The sequence below is a fragment of the Bos indicus genome, chromosome 7, assembly GCF_029378745.1.
Source record: "Bos indicus isolate NIAB-ARS_2022 breed Sahiwal x Tharparkar chromosome 7, NIAB-ARS_B.indTharparkar_mat_pri_1.0, whole genome shotgun sequence".
NCBI lineage: Eukaryota > Metazoa > Chordata > Mammalia > Artiodactyla > Bovidae > Bos > Bos indicus.
The window spans coordinates 30,431,759-30,445,372 of NC_091766.1; the positions used below are offsets into that span (position 1 = coordinate 30,431,759).

The 13,614-nt window shown below is 41.2% G+C and overlaps 1 protein-coding gene across 2 annotated transcripts in view; it reads right to left on the minus strand.

The window, feature by feature from the left end:
- The window catches only part of PRDM6 (PR/SET domain 6), a 113,142-nt gene that overhangs the window by 37,567 nt on the left and 61,961 nt on the right, over positions 1 to 13,614 (minus strand). The window lies entirely within an intron of this gene.

The following is a 13,614-nucleotide window of genomic DNA, read 5'->3' on the forward strand; positions in this document are numbered from 1 at the left end:
ATCATGGCAAAACTGGGCCTTTTAAAGAAAAATCAGCAGTAAGATTGTGTTCCGCAGAGCATCCTGAGAAATTAAGTCTCATTCTTGCTAATCAGCCTTTCCGCTTTTCTTTTCCAAACAGACACAGAGAACACGTCTCCTGGAGCGCCTCACTGGTTACATTTCAGCCCTAAAATTAGTAAGGTCATTCATATTAATTTAGCTCAGCATTTCTATTCTGGGGGCCAAAAGACTTAGTGATGACAGTTCTTTTTATCATCATCAGTCATTTTAAAACAGTTGATTTGTTTTTTGGTTTTGGTTTTTGTTTTTTTTTTTTTTGGCTTTTCTTGAACTCATTCGTCTTCACCCCCAATCTTTCCACTAACCCCCACAAATAAAACTAGAGATGAAGCCAACCTAATCAATATAATGGTTGGAGAAGCTATGACTGGGTAGCAGGCTAGAATGATTATAGTTGATAATCAATGTAGCCTGAGAAGAATGAAGAGAGTCCTAGATTATATTTAAGATAATGACTTTAAAATCTTAGTTTAGGGATGATAGCAGGAAATGGGAGCATTTCATGTGGTAGATACATCTGCTCCGTAAGCAACCTGATGACAGATTTCCTATTTAGGTAAGATTATTACACGGTACTTATTTTGTTGCTCTTATTTTCGTTTTAGGAAATTGGTTCAAAGGCTCAAAGTCGCAATCTTGAGTCTGCTGTCAACAGCCCATGTGACACTGTACAAAGCCATCAGTTCTTTGAATACCACTATCTATCTATGCAGCTAAGCTAAGTCACTTCAGTTGTGTCCGACTCTGTGTGACCCCATAGACGGCAGCCCACCAGGCTCCCCCGTCCCTGGGATTCTCCAGGCAAGAACACTGGAGTGGGTTGTCATTTCCTTCTCCAATGCATGAAAGTGAAAAGTGAAAGTGAAGTCGCTCAGTCGTGTCCCACTCTTAGCGACCCCATGGACTTCAGCCCACCAGGCTCCTCTGTCCATGGGATTTTCCAGGCAAGAGTACTGGAGTGGGGTGCCATTGCCTTCTCCCTATCTATCTATAATGGAGCCCAAAATGTTGAGGACCCAGCCCTCTGCCCTGTCCCTCTCCCATGAACAAACCTTCCATGACAGCTGCTGGTGAAAATACTTATGAAGCACTTGGAGAAGTGCAGTTCTCCTTCATGCTTCCAGCCAATGTCCTCAACAGCAAGTTAAACTCTCTAACGTTTACACATCACGGGTGTCGCTGAGTGTTAGCTCATCTGAACACCAGACATTAGCCAGTCAGTCTCCAAAATAAGTATAAAAAAGTGTTTTCTCCCACACTGTTTCAGCAATAACCTCCTTAAACTAAGTATATTGTGATTACAGGAATCCTACAATTCTTGCCTGCCTGGTGAAAATGCTACTTGCTTTGAGGAAAAGTAGATGGTTATTTGCCAGGCTTCCCCAAAGTATCAAACACTGAGCACATAGCCTGAAGCTGAGCCTCCCCTGCTCCAGCCTGATACCAGTATTACACTGTTTCACATGAAACCTGACAAAAATCCCACTTACCAAGTTAGATCCCGTAAGTGTGCACCCCATCAGAAATGAGGAAACTCAATCAGGCTTGATACTGTTCTTTCCCTTAGCACCCAGAGCCCAGCCATCACCAAATCCAGCTGAATTTACCTCCTAAAACTTTTTCACATGCATCCATCTCTCCCTCTCCACCATCACCATCCTACCTGAACCAGCTTCCTCTCTCGCCTGAAGGACTACAAAAGTCCCTTGACAGATTTCCCTGCTGCTGCTTCAGGCCCTTCCAACCTAGTCTCTCAAGTACAGCCAGAGGGATCTTTCAAAATCCAAATGTAATGATTGCTTTTATCCCCCCTGCCAAAATAAGAGTTTCATAAATGCCATAAAATGTCAAGTCATAACAACATACATTCTCAGCATGTGAGATTTCCTCAATGGGATCCATCATGCTAATATGGGCAGCACCTCGAGCCGAAGTTATTTAGGGAGGCTGGCCAAAAACATGAACCTTTGCATTTGGCTCAAGGCCATCTTGGGGCCCTTTCTAGCCTGTGTTGTTAAACATTTAAACTGTGTTTCTTGAAAAAGTAACAAGGGCCCAGCAGTCAGTGATGCCTATTTCTGTTCATTTTCCTAATAAAAGTAGAATAAAATTGGAAAAACCACTATATCCACATGTAAGCTCTAAAGAGGAACTTTTCAAAAAAGTTCTGCATCCCAATTTGTGTGTTGTTATTAATCTCCATCATTAGCTCAACTTTGTTTTCATTTCAGAGTTCAGTAAAAGAATTTTTTAAAAAAGAGGGAGATAAAATTCCACATGCATCTGAACTATACAAGGACACTGTCCCTGTGCCCAGACGGGCTGACATTTGTCCTTCTGGGAGACAAGCAACCACAAGTGGGGAAATGCTTCAGCAGATTTCAGTCCACAGCAGCTGCAACAATTTCAAGGTCGAGAAGCTGTTATTGGAGGCTGCACCAACATCTACATTTGTGTGACGCTAAAATGTAACTGTAAGATAGATACCTAACAGGTCTAAAAATGTTAAGGAATTTGAGGAGATTTATTAATGCCAAGACCAAGAGTTATTTTGTTTTCATTACCTTTCAAAAGATTTAAAATAAGAAGAAAAATATAAAAAATCTTACACAATGTTTAGATAATCTCCTCAGGACCAATGAAAATGTCAAAGAGGTCAGAAATTGAATTCGTTCAAATGGTAAGAATGAAAGTAAGAGTCAAATTTAGGAAAAAATTCCTTGAAAGAATCCTTGAGTCAAGCATAGTTTTGCTGAAAACTGTGCACTTTATTCTCCATGAATATGAACCACCATAGTTTTATACTTGCTCTGTTTTTTTCTAAGGAAGCTAGAGGTAGGGGAAACACACGTAAAGAAACACACAGGACACCTGGAAGGAAAAGGGTTAAATTTTGTAACGCGAACCCCTCGAAACTGTAGAAAGCATATTTGTTTTACAAAGCTAGTCCTAGCATTGCTGAAAGGGAGTATAAAATGGCACAGTCATATTGGAGAACATTTTGGCAATGCTGAAATAAACTTGACAATGCATATTTCCTGTGACTCAGCAAGTTCACTTCTAGGAAACTACTCCAATATAATTCTGATACCTGTGCCTAAGGAGAAAAGTTCAAGGGTGTTCACTGGAACACAACTTTTAATAGCAAATAAGTATAAAAAAGAGAAATATCCATATCAGAAGAATAAACTAACTGTGGTTTATGTATTCAACAAAAAAGTACTAAACACTTAAAATGAATGAACAAAACCTGTTTGTATTCAGATCTAGTTGATATAGATCAAAACATCAAAAACATAACGTTGATTGAGAAAATCAGTTGCAGATTAATGCATATGATATCATTTGTTAACATTTCAAAATATACAAAATAACGCAATTGTATATTTTAATATAGTGTATATTGTAATATACAGATAGCAATATGTCTATCTATCTGTATCTGTTTACAATAAACATGCTGGAAGGATTCACCATTAACTTCATCAGAGTCCTGGCCTTGGGAAAGAAGGGGATGGAAGGATAACAAAGGGAACACACATATATCTGAAATGCTTTATTTTTCTTTAAAGAAAAAAAAGTTTCTGAAGCAAATATGACAAAGTGTTAACATTCTCTTTTTTGGCATTTATATATTATACTTTGAACTTATTCCGGTTTTTTAAATCAAAGTGAAGCAATAAATGAAAAGTCTAGTCATCTATTTCTGTGTACATCAATTTTGGCATGGGTTGTTAAAATAGAGGAGCAGATTATCTTACCCAAAGTTAGAAACTATCTGTGTTATCCTCCTGGAAAACTCTCAGTAATATGCACCCACTGATTGCCTTTCTGATTGCTTTGTTGCTATTTTAAAACCCCTGGTTGTGGTCTGTACTTTTTCTTTTATCCTGTATCAACAGGACGAGAAAGATAAGGGGAGAGCTCATTCTTACCTTTTTAAGGATATTTTTATAGTTTACAAACCAATAATATTTACTGAAATGCCACACATGTGGTTGAGATAATGATCACACAAACTGTCACTCATTATAAACCATGCATGCCATTAACTGAAAACCACTATGTGAAAGACTTCACTGCAATCCTGAAGATCAGGGAACTGCACTCTTTGCTACAATCTTACTTTCCTAGAACACTAAACCACTTTAAATGAGAACAGCAGGGCGTCCCTGGGGGCCCAGTGGTAAAGAAGCTGCCTGCCAGTGCTGCTGCTGCTGCTAAATCACTTCAGTCGTGTCCAACTCTGTGCGACCCCATAGACGGCAGCCCACCAGGCTCCCCTGTCCCTGGGATTCTCCAGGCAAGAACACTGGAGTGGGTTGCCATTTCCTTCTCCGATGCATGAAAGTGAAAAGTGAAAGTGAAGTCGCTCAGTTGTGTCCGACCCTCAGCGACCCCATGGACTGCAGCCTTCCAGGCTCCTTCATCCATGGGATTTTCCAGGCAAGAGAGACATGGATTCGATCCCTGATCAGGGACGATCCCACATGCCTAGGAGCAACCCAGCCTGTGTGCCAAAATTCTTGAGCCTTTGCTCTAGAGCTTGGGAGCTAAAGCTACTGAGCTCATGAGCCTAGAGCCTGTGCTCCATAACAAGAGAAGCCACTGCAACGAGAAACCCAAACACTGCAACTAGAGAGTAGCCCCCGTTCATCACAATTAGAGAAAAGCCTGCACAGCAACAAAGACCCAGTGCAGCCAAGAATAAATAAATTGTTAAAAAATGAGAACATGAGTGAAAACCGCACCAGTGTTGTGTCTTAAATAAGCTGGTCATGAGAGGTTTATCCACGGCTTTGTCATTTATGAATGCTGCCAACTTACATTAACAACAATAATCATCACAGAAATAGTGTAAGCTAGGAGAAGGCAATGGCACCCCACTCCAGTACTCTTGCCTGGAAAATCCCATGGACGGAGGAGCCTGGTGGGCTGAAGTCCATGGAGTCGCTAAGGGTTGGACACGACTGAGCGACTTCACTTTCACTTTTCACTTTCATGCATTGGAGAAGGAAATGGCAACCCACTCCAGCGTTCTTGCCTGGAGAATCCCAGGGACGGGGGAGCCTGATGGGCTGCCATCTATGGGGTCGCACAGAGTCGGACACGACTGAAGTGACTTAGCAGCAGCAGCAGCGGTGACTGACTTGGGCCCATTTTAACGTAATACAGAGAAAAACATCTTCTGAATGATAGAAATTTACGTATATGGGTGGCTCTGAGCAATCTGTATCTCTAAAACAAGATCTGCAAACTGGTGACTCTTGGGTTGAATGCTTGACCAATTTTGCTTTTCCACAAGTGTTTTAAAATTTTGGAAATTCTATCTAATTTTTAATTTTTCCTGAGGAAAAAAATCAGAAGATAGGTCCTCAATCTCTAGGACTAATCCACGGAAACTTAGGTCGCCTTCAAAGTGGCACCCTGAGATCAGCCATGGGCTTTTCTCCTTCCCTATCCTCCCTACCCTCCCCTATTCTTAGCTGTTCCTTACTTCACTCATTTACTTAGCTGCTCAGCCTCATGAAGCACCTAAGTTGGTAAACCCTGCTGTAAAGGAATTTTTCTACCCCTGAAAATCAATCTGCTACAGCTGGGGGCACTTTCAAGAAAAATCATCTGATCTGATGGCCTGGAAACATTGCAAATGTCCATCACTCCTTCGCAGCCCAGAAGCCATCATATGACTGGGATGCAGGCATTTTGTGCTATAGTTTTCCAGGGAGTGGGAGAGCAGAGCAGAGCGTTCATTTATTTTTACCAGAAGGGCTTTCAATAGTCTTTTAAAGCAAGGGGTCCATTTTAATTCAAAGACGTCATAAATGTAATTACACTATAAAATCAGATAAAAGTTGCCTGAGTCTACTTTAAAAACAGATACAAAGAAAGCTCATCAGGAAGCACCCACCACCTCAACAAACCTTACCTTTGCTCTCTGATGCAGGCGCTGGGACATCACCAAGGGCTGGCAGGGAAGGGGGGACCTTGTTGGAAAAATGGCAGACAGAGCACTTCCTCTGCCAGATAAGCTTCCATTTCTTCTGTTAGACCATTGAGTACCACAGCCACATTGAGAGGTCAGGAAAATGAGATAGGGAAGAGAGCACCAGTTCTAACCTCATCAGCTTACAGTCAGCTTTTGTTTCTCTTGCGAGTTTTGTTTCTCGCAAGTTTCTCTTGGGAGTTTGCACCCTCAGATTGGATTCAACCAATCACGGAGGACAGCTCAGGGCCAAATGCACTAGTCCAGCTTGTATAAGGGATCTTGAATGATGAAGAGTAGGGTATCCACGGTGGGTGCTGGAACTGACACCACGAGGAAACCCAGGAGCAATTATATACATAAGAAAAAGGGGTCTCCAAAAGTTAGCTGTATAGTGCTGTGTTAGTTGCTCGGTCGTATCCAACTCTTTGTGATCCCATGGACTATAGCCTGCCAGGCTTGTCTGTCCATGAGGATTCTCCAAGCAAGAATACTGATGTGAGTAGCCATTCCCTTCTCCAGGGGATCTTCCCAACCCAGGGACTGAACCCAGGTCTCTTGCATTGCAGGCAGATTCTTTACCATCTGAGATACCAGGGAAGCCCAGAAATTAGGGACTTCAACAAACAGACTCTAGTCAGAGGCACAATGAGGCCTCCTCACACCTCATTCAATACTACAAATAAAGAGAGCCAAGAACCTTAAACAAAAGAAACTTAAATTATTATAACATTAAACATTAATCCACTCCTCCCAGAACCTGGTTCTCTGAATCTTGGCATGAAACAGAGGAAAAAGAAAAGACCAAAGGTTGTATTTGAAAGGCTTAGCCAGTTTTCAGCTAGCAGGGAGATGTCTCAGGCTCCCTCTCCTGTGATTCCACACCGTGCCAGGTCCCTACGCCAAGGACCCAGACAGCAGCATTTGGTCCTATACTGAAACACCGGTATCCTTCAGCTTTCCCCCCAAAAAGCTAAGGTGAGGGTGCACATTTTATACCCAAACATCTAAAACAAGGCCTAACACATTGGAGGAACTCAAAATACGCTGAAGTGAACTGAATTCTCACAATAATTAAATAGCTTCTTAAAGATCTCAAATTTTATTCAAAACTTGAGAAGAAACCACCACTAAATGCGATTAAAAATCCATTCTAAGCGCTAACCACCAGGGCTTTTTAAAGAAAATATTACATCTTTTTGAACTTAAGTTCTTTCAAGTCTATGAAATGCAAAGGTGGTTTTCATAAGATGATTAAAATGTAATAAACAGTTGTGTCTATGTCCATGTGCTGTACTTAGTCGCTCAGTCATGCCCGACTCTTTGAAACTCCATGGACTGTAGCCTACCAGGCTCTTCTGTCCATAGCGATTTTCCAGGCAAGAATACTGGAGTGTGTAGCCATGCCCTCCTCCAGGGGCTCTTTCCAAGCCAGGGATCAAGCCAGGTCTCCCACACTGCAGACAGATTCTTTACTATCTGAGCCAGCAGGGAAGCCCTCAGAAAAGGGTTGAGGAGAGGTCTTAGGGAGTTTCCCAGTTTAGACCTGAGAACCCAGCACTGTTTTAAGACCTCTCACAGCACTTGGAGAATCCAGGGAAGAATAGACACAAAGATGGTTTCTCAGATCTTCTCTACCTATTCTCCACACACTACCTTAGATGGCCCCATCTTTCTGTTAAATTCAGAAAATGAGGGCTTCAATAATCAAGTGTATTAGTAATTTGAGAAACTCAATTGAAAACTATAGTTTGCAAAGATAGATAAAAATGTTTTACTGTGAGATTTCTTTGTATCAGAAGATAAGAGGTAAGAATCTGTTTTGCAACTATTTACACAAGAATAATTCCTGACTGAACTGTGAAAAGTTAAAAAACCCAATACCTTTATTGCTCAATAAAAGACTTTACTTTTAATATTATAATTGTTAGAGGGGAATTTCTAAAGTATTACTAATGAAAATATGCAATAGAAGTCATCCTAGTCAATAGGAACTGGAGAGGGGGTGGAGGGCAGAGGTTAAGAGCACGCCTGTGGGTGTCAGCTCCAATGTGTGTGAGTTACAATCACAGCTTCATGTCTGCTGGCCAAGTGACTCTGGGCAGTTACTTAACTCTTCAGGAAGGTGAGACCTTCTTTGAAAAAATGATGCTACTGACAGTCCCAGTCATAGGGCTCATATGAAAATCAAATGAGCTAGTGTAGGTGAAGGACTTAAATCAGTGCTGGGCAGACAGTAAGAGTCCAAAAAGCATTAGCTTATTCTGAGGCCATCACATTAGATGGGACACGTCAGCCCAGGCTTCATCTACTAACCTGCTCATGGACCGTGACCACAGGATAATATGTGCAGCGTTTGGAAACTCATTATTGCTAAGACTATAAGACCAGAAGATTGCAAGCTCACTGAGGGCAGGAATGCATTTTTAATATTTTAAGCTTTTACCCATCAGTATCTTACACAAAGCTTTGTACACATCAGGAAATCAACTTTTGTTCAAAGAGAGAGAGAAAAAAAAAAAGTTGGAAATAACATAGATGGGGTGTAGCAATAAGCCAGTCATTTATGTTTTTGTTCCTCTGATGAGTCTATCAAAAAATAAAATACTGAAAATGCTGGATAAATGTGAATATTCTCTAGAAAAAACAGTAAGGAAGCATTTTTCCAGTCCTACATTTTCCATTTGCTAAAGTTAACACAAACACAGGTACCTACCACACCTTTAAGAGCACTCCTGGAGCTTCTGTAACTAACAGGTTGTTCATGCTCAGTCACTCAGTCATGTCTGACTCTTTGCAACCCATGGGACTGTCGCCCGCTAGGAAGTGTTTTAATTTGCTGTGGCTTCAGCCCTCTTACTGAACAATACCTACCATGTAGAACTGCTTGACTTCTGAAGACACTGACATTTCTAGCTAGAAGAGGCCCCAACTCACAGTATCTCATATGCACATGAACCTTGAACAAGGTCCAGGTACATGAGCTATCTGTGCAGTCAAATGTACCTGGATGAGGGGCAGGGGACATTTGTGGATGGCAGCCTGGGGAATCAGATCAACAGGGAGCACTGTCAGCCATGGCTTCTGGGCACTGCTTCCCAATCCAGAGAGGAGGACAGCAAGGACCACACCAGTGTGGTCTCCTAACCTTTTTACTTGTAAACTCTCAACTCCAGCTAAATCCAGCCTTGAGAATAGAGACCACAAAGCAATACTCTCAAAGGAGTGAAGCATCTGCCACCACCTAAACACAAAGAAAGAACAGCAGCTAATGACCAGGTCATATGCATCTGGTGGTATTTTGATTTATAAAATACTTTCCCAACCTTCAGTGATCCTTATAACTGACCTAGAAGGTAGACTGGAACATTTATTCCATTTTACAGATCTGATACTTTGGGCTGAGAAAGGGGAGATGAGTTGCCCACAGTCACATAGCAGGTCTGTGTGACAAGGAGGAAATGTTCCTGAATCATAGGCCACCATGTGACTATTGCTTTCATCACATCCCACTCATCCTATCAAGGAGAACTAGTAGAACTCTTTCATTAAAACTGCTTAAAACTCTTAATATGTAAGAATGAGGGCTATAAAACATGTTCATAATAATTAACAACGTCATTTATAAAACAAACTCCTATCATTCAGAGAAAATACCAATTTAGTGAGAATTACTTAACCCATTAGTCAAATTTACACAAAGCAAGCATGCACTACTGGATAAAGACACCACTCTCCTCCTGCTGACCATGCGCTATGACAAGGACCATCAAAAAATGGCTAGGGTATAAATCTATGGAGGAAGATACACATTTTAAAATGAAAGCTTCTTCCTTAAAGCAAATATTGGCTAGTGTGACCAGAGTTATTTGTGTTCAGTTTTCCCACTTTTTTTTCTCAAATATGTAATACTACACTTTTTTTTATTTCAATATTTTCTCTCTCCATTAGAATTAAGTTGTTTCATTGCTATTTTTCATAAGAAAACTCTTCCCTCTCCTTCTGGTTTGGAGTACATTGGAATGCCAAGGTTTTGAGTTGAGGTTTCAAAGGTCAAGTAATAAATGCCCCATAAAAGAAATGAGTAATGGTTATATACACCGTTGCCGTATTTTCAGTAATGCTGATATAAAGCTATATACTGTACTTTGTCAATTCACATTCATCAAGTTCCAGAAATATTAGAAAATCATTAGAGGTTTATGTTGAGTTTGCAGATAATACTAACATATAAGTCAAGACTGAAATATGGTAATCAGAAAAACAGTTGAAAAGTGTCAATAAACCATAAAACACCGGTGGTGGTATTTGTGAAGTCTGCCTCAGAGAGCTGGGCACGGACAGAGATGAAATGGGTGTTTCTGTCACACTCTGGGGCAGTGGCTGCTATGCTGCAGCCTGGCAGAGGAGAGTGGGTGACTGAGGATTCCAGCACAGAGACTGAGAGCTCCTGAGAGCCACTGAGCACTTGGTGAATCTCCCTTATCTCCGAGGACAGCAGTGGTCATCCATACAAAGTCTGCCATCCATCAACCCAGAAGCTTCTTCAGACATCCTGTCTGCTGATCGGAGGGGAGACTTGGGGAATCAGGCTTGCATTATCAGGACTTTGTCTGTGATCCGAACAAGCCACTGAACCTTCAACTTTTCACTTGGCAGAAGCCTACATGCTGGAAAAGTCCTGACAGTTCATTCATTTTGCTCCATCCTGGAGCCAGCTGATGTCTGACTGAAGAGACCCGCCCTCTTTGATGTTGTCCTCTTCTGAGAGTGCCCTGCTGTGAAAAAAATTTTATCCATCCAAATTAAAGGGAAATATTTCTGCGTCCAGCTGTTAGCTGTGACATGTTTGCCATTTTTCAGGGCACTGGCTTGGTGCCATCCTCAGGCTCGGCTGCAAACCTATATCTTTTCCCTTCTCCTTCGTCGCAGCAGTAATATTCACAGTGCACAACTGTCTCCAGTGTCCATACAACATCGACACTGAAAAGGAAAATACTGCTAATCCTATACTGCTAAGAACAGTCTTGGAAATATTTTCAAGTGGCAATTTGTTTTCCATTCCTTTTCTTTTTTTTTTTATATCAGCACTAATGTCTTTCATAAACTATAAAATTTTTTGATATAAGCCATCCATTTAAATATTGCTTCAACTCAGTTTTTTAAAAATCCAGTTTTAATTAAATTCACCAACAAGAAGTCCTGACCAAATGAAATGAATTTGGATGCTGTGAAAACTTGTTTCATATACACTGAGTCCACACTTAAAAATGGACATTTGTCCAGTGGAGAGAACTCTGTATAAATGAAGAAAAGCTCTCAGGGAAGCTTGAATAAACATTTAGATCTAAGTAATCAAGAAAGCTTGTATCTTCTCACATTTGCTAAATGCCATTGAAGTGAAGTGAAGTGAAGTGAAGTCGCTCAGTCGTGCCTGACTCTTTGCAACCCCATGGACGGTAGCCTGCACCAAGCTCCTCCATCCAACGGATTTTCTAGGCAAGAGTACTGGAGTGGGTTGCCATTTCCTTCTCCAGGGAATCTTCCTGACCCAGGGATCGAACTCAGGTCTCCTGCATTATAGACAGACGCTTTACCATCTGAGCCACCAGGGAAGCCTATAAAGACTGCTGCCATGAATTGTGTGTTATAAACAAAGGGCAGCTTTCAGCATTACCACGTTTTTCTCCATCTACTGAGATGAACAAGTAAAACACCGCAGTTTCCAGCCACCCTCCCATTCTGGCCTTTCTTTCCTTTCTCACTTTCACTTTTGTTGAGAAGAAAAAGAATCGGTGGAACCAGATCTCAGCACTGAGCCTCAGAGAATCCTGCCTTGATACTGATCTCAGACTCTGACTAGCGAACACGCACAGCACTCACCATCCTTTATTCAATCCATGAGAGGTAGATTAAAACAAAACAAAACAAAACAATAATGTATTCCATGTGAGAAAGCATCAATTTTGGAAAATTAAACCACAGGGAAATTTGAATGAACATACTTGGAAAAACAAAGCCTTAGTTATCTACCAAACAGGAAAGGGGACCATTGTTTTGTTAAAATAATCCTAGATTATTACCAATGGGAACTTCTGGGATGTGCAAATTATCTATGACAGTGTACTAAATAGTTCTATGATTGAAAGCTATAAAAAAAACACAGTAAAGTGACTGCACTGTGGCAAGCACTTGAATTCTCCATATGGTATCTCACGGGGTGCTATTTAACCCTTATTGCGGTAGAAATTTCTGGTTTAAAAATTCCACGTGGTATGATACTATGCAGACCTTTAGACCTTGATGAAAATGGTTAGTGATTTTATACTTCAGCATGGTAGCTACGATTTGCAAGAAGTAGCCTGACCAAAGCCTACGTGCAAACTGCTATGTTAGCAACTGTATTAAAAACTTACAAGGTACTAAGTGGGGAGTGTTTGCAAAGAGAAGGTCCCTAAAAAATCAGAAAGAGGCGACTTCCACGAATGTATAGACACACATGTACCATGCCCTAGAGGTCACCCTCTTTTTTTAAGTAAAAACTTTCTGAAGACGCAGAATGTTTGTTCCAATGAAATCATGGTTTCCTATGGTTTTACTTCTTTTTTTTTACTTCTTTTCAAAGTAGCCTACAGCTTTATTTCTTCTCTGAAATGTGTCACTCTCTGAATTATTATGTTTTCTCAAGTCTATGACATTTTCTTCCTAGCCACACCAATAAAGTGTGACTGTCAGACATGCTTTATTAAGGGGAAAGTGACCATCTGTAGAGGGTAGAAAACATATTTTCAGATCTTAAATAATTTAGGTGACATTCCTTATGTCAAGTTGGGACAGTACCAAACATGCCCTCAATTCCCAATTTACACCATCATGCCCTGGATCACAGGAGAAACAAGGAAACAAAATAAACCCTAGATTCAGGGCGCTCAAGAAAGTGAGAGTGTGGAGGCTAACACAGGCCTAGATCAAGTGGTCCTGAGGGGAGTTTGCTGTTTTTCCAAGTTGGAAAAGACTCTTGGGAGTCCCTTGGACTGCAAGGAGATCAAACCAGTTAATCCTAAATGAAATCAACTCTGCATATTCATTGGAAGGGCTGATGCCGAAGCTGAAGCTCCAAAACTTTGGCCATTTGATGTGAAGAACTGACTCATTGGAAAAGACTCTGATGCTGGGAGAGACTGAAGGCAGGAGGAGAAGGGGAAAACAGAGGATGAGATGACTGAATGGCATTACTGACTCAATGGACATGAGTTTGAGAAAACTCCAGGAGATAGTGATGGACAGGGAAGACTGGCATGCTGCAGTCCATGGGGTCACAAAGAGTTAGACACGACTGAGCAACTGAACAAGTAACTGCTTGCAGGAAAACCTGAGTGAAATTCCAGGTTTGTCCTGGAGCAAGAAACATGGTAGAGGGATGAATTTTGGCTTCTTGGAACCGTTCTTGAAGGAAGGTTTGCACAGTTGTGCAGAGGACTGAATGAACACACTGGTTTACACAGAGCTCCTCCCCATCAAGACCCAGGAGATGATGCAGCCAAGAACAGAATATCATAGCAGCA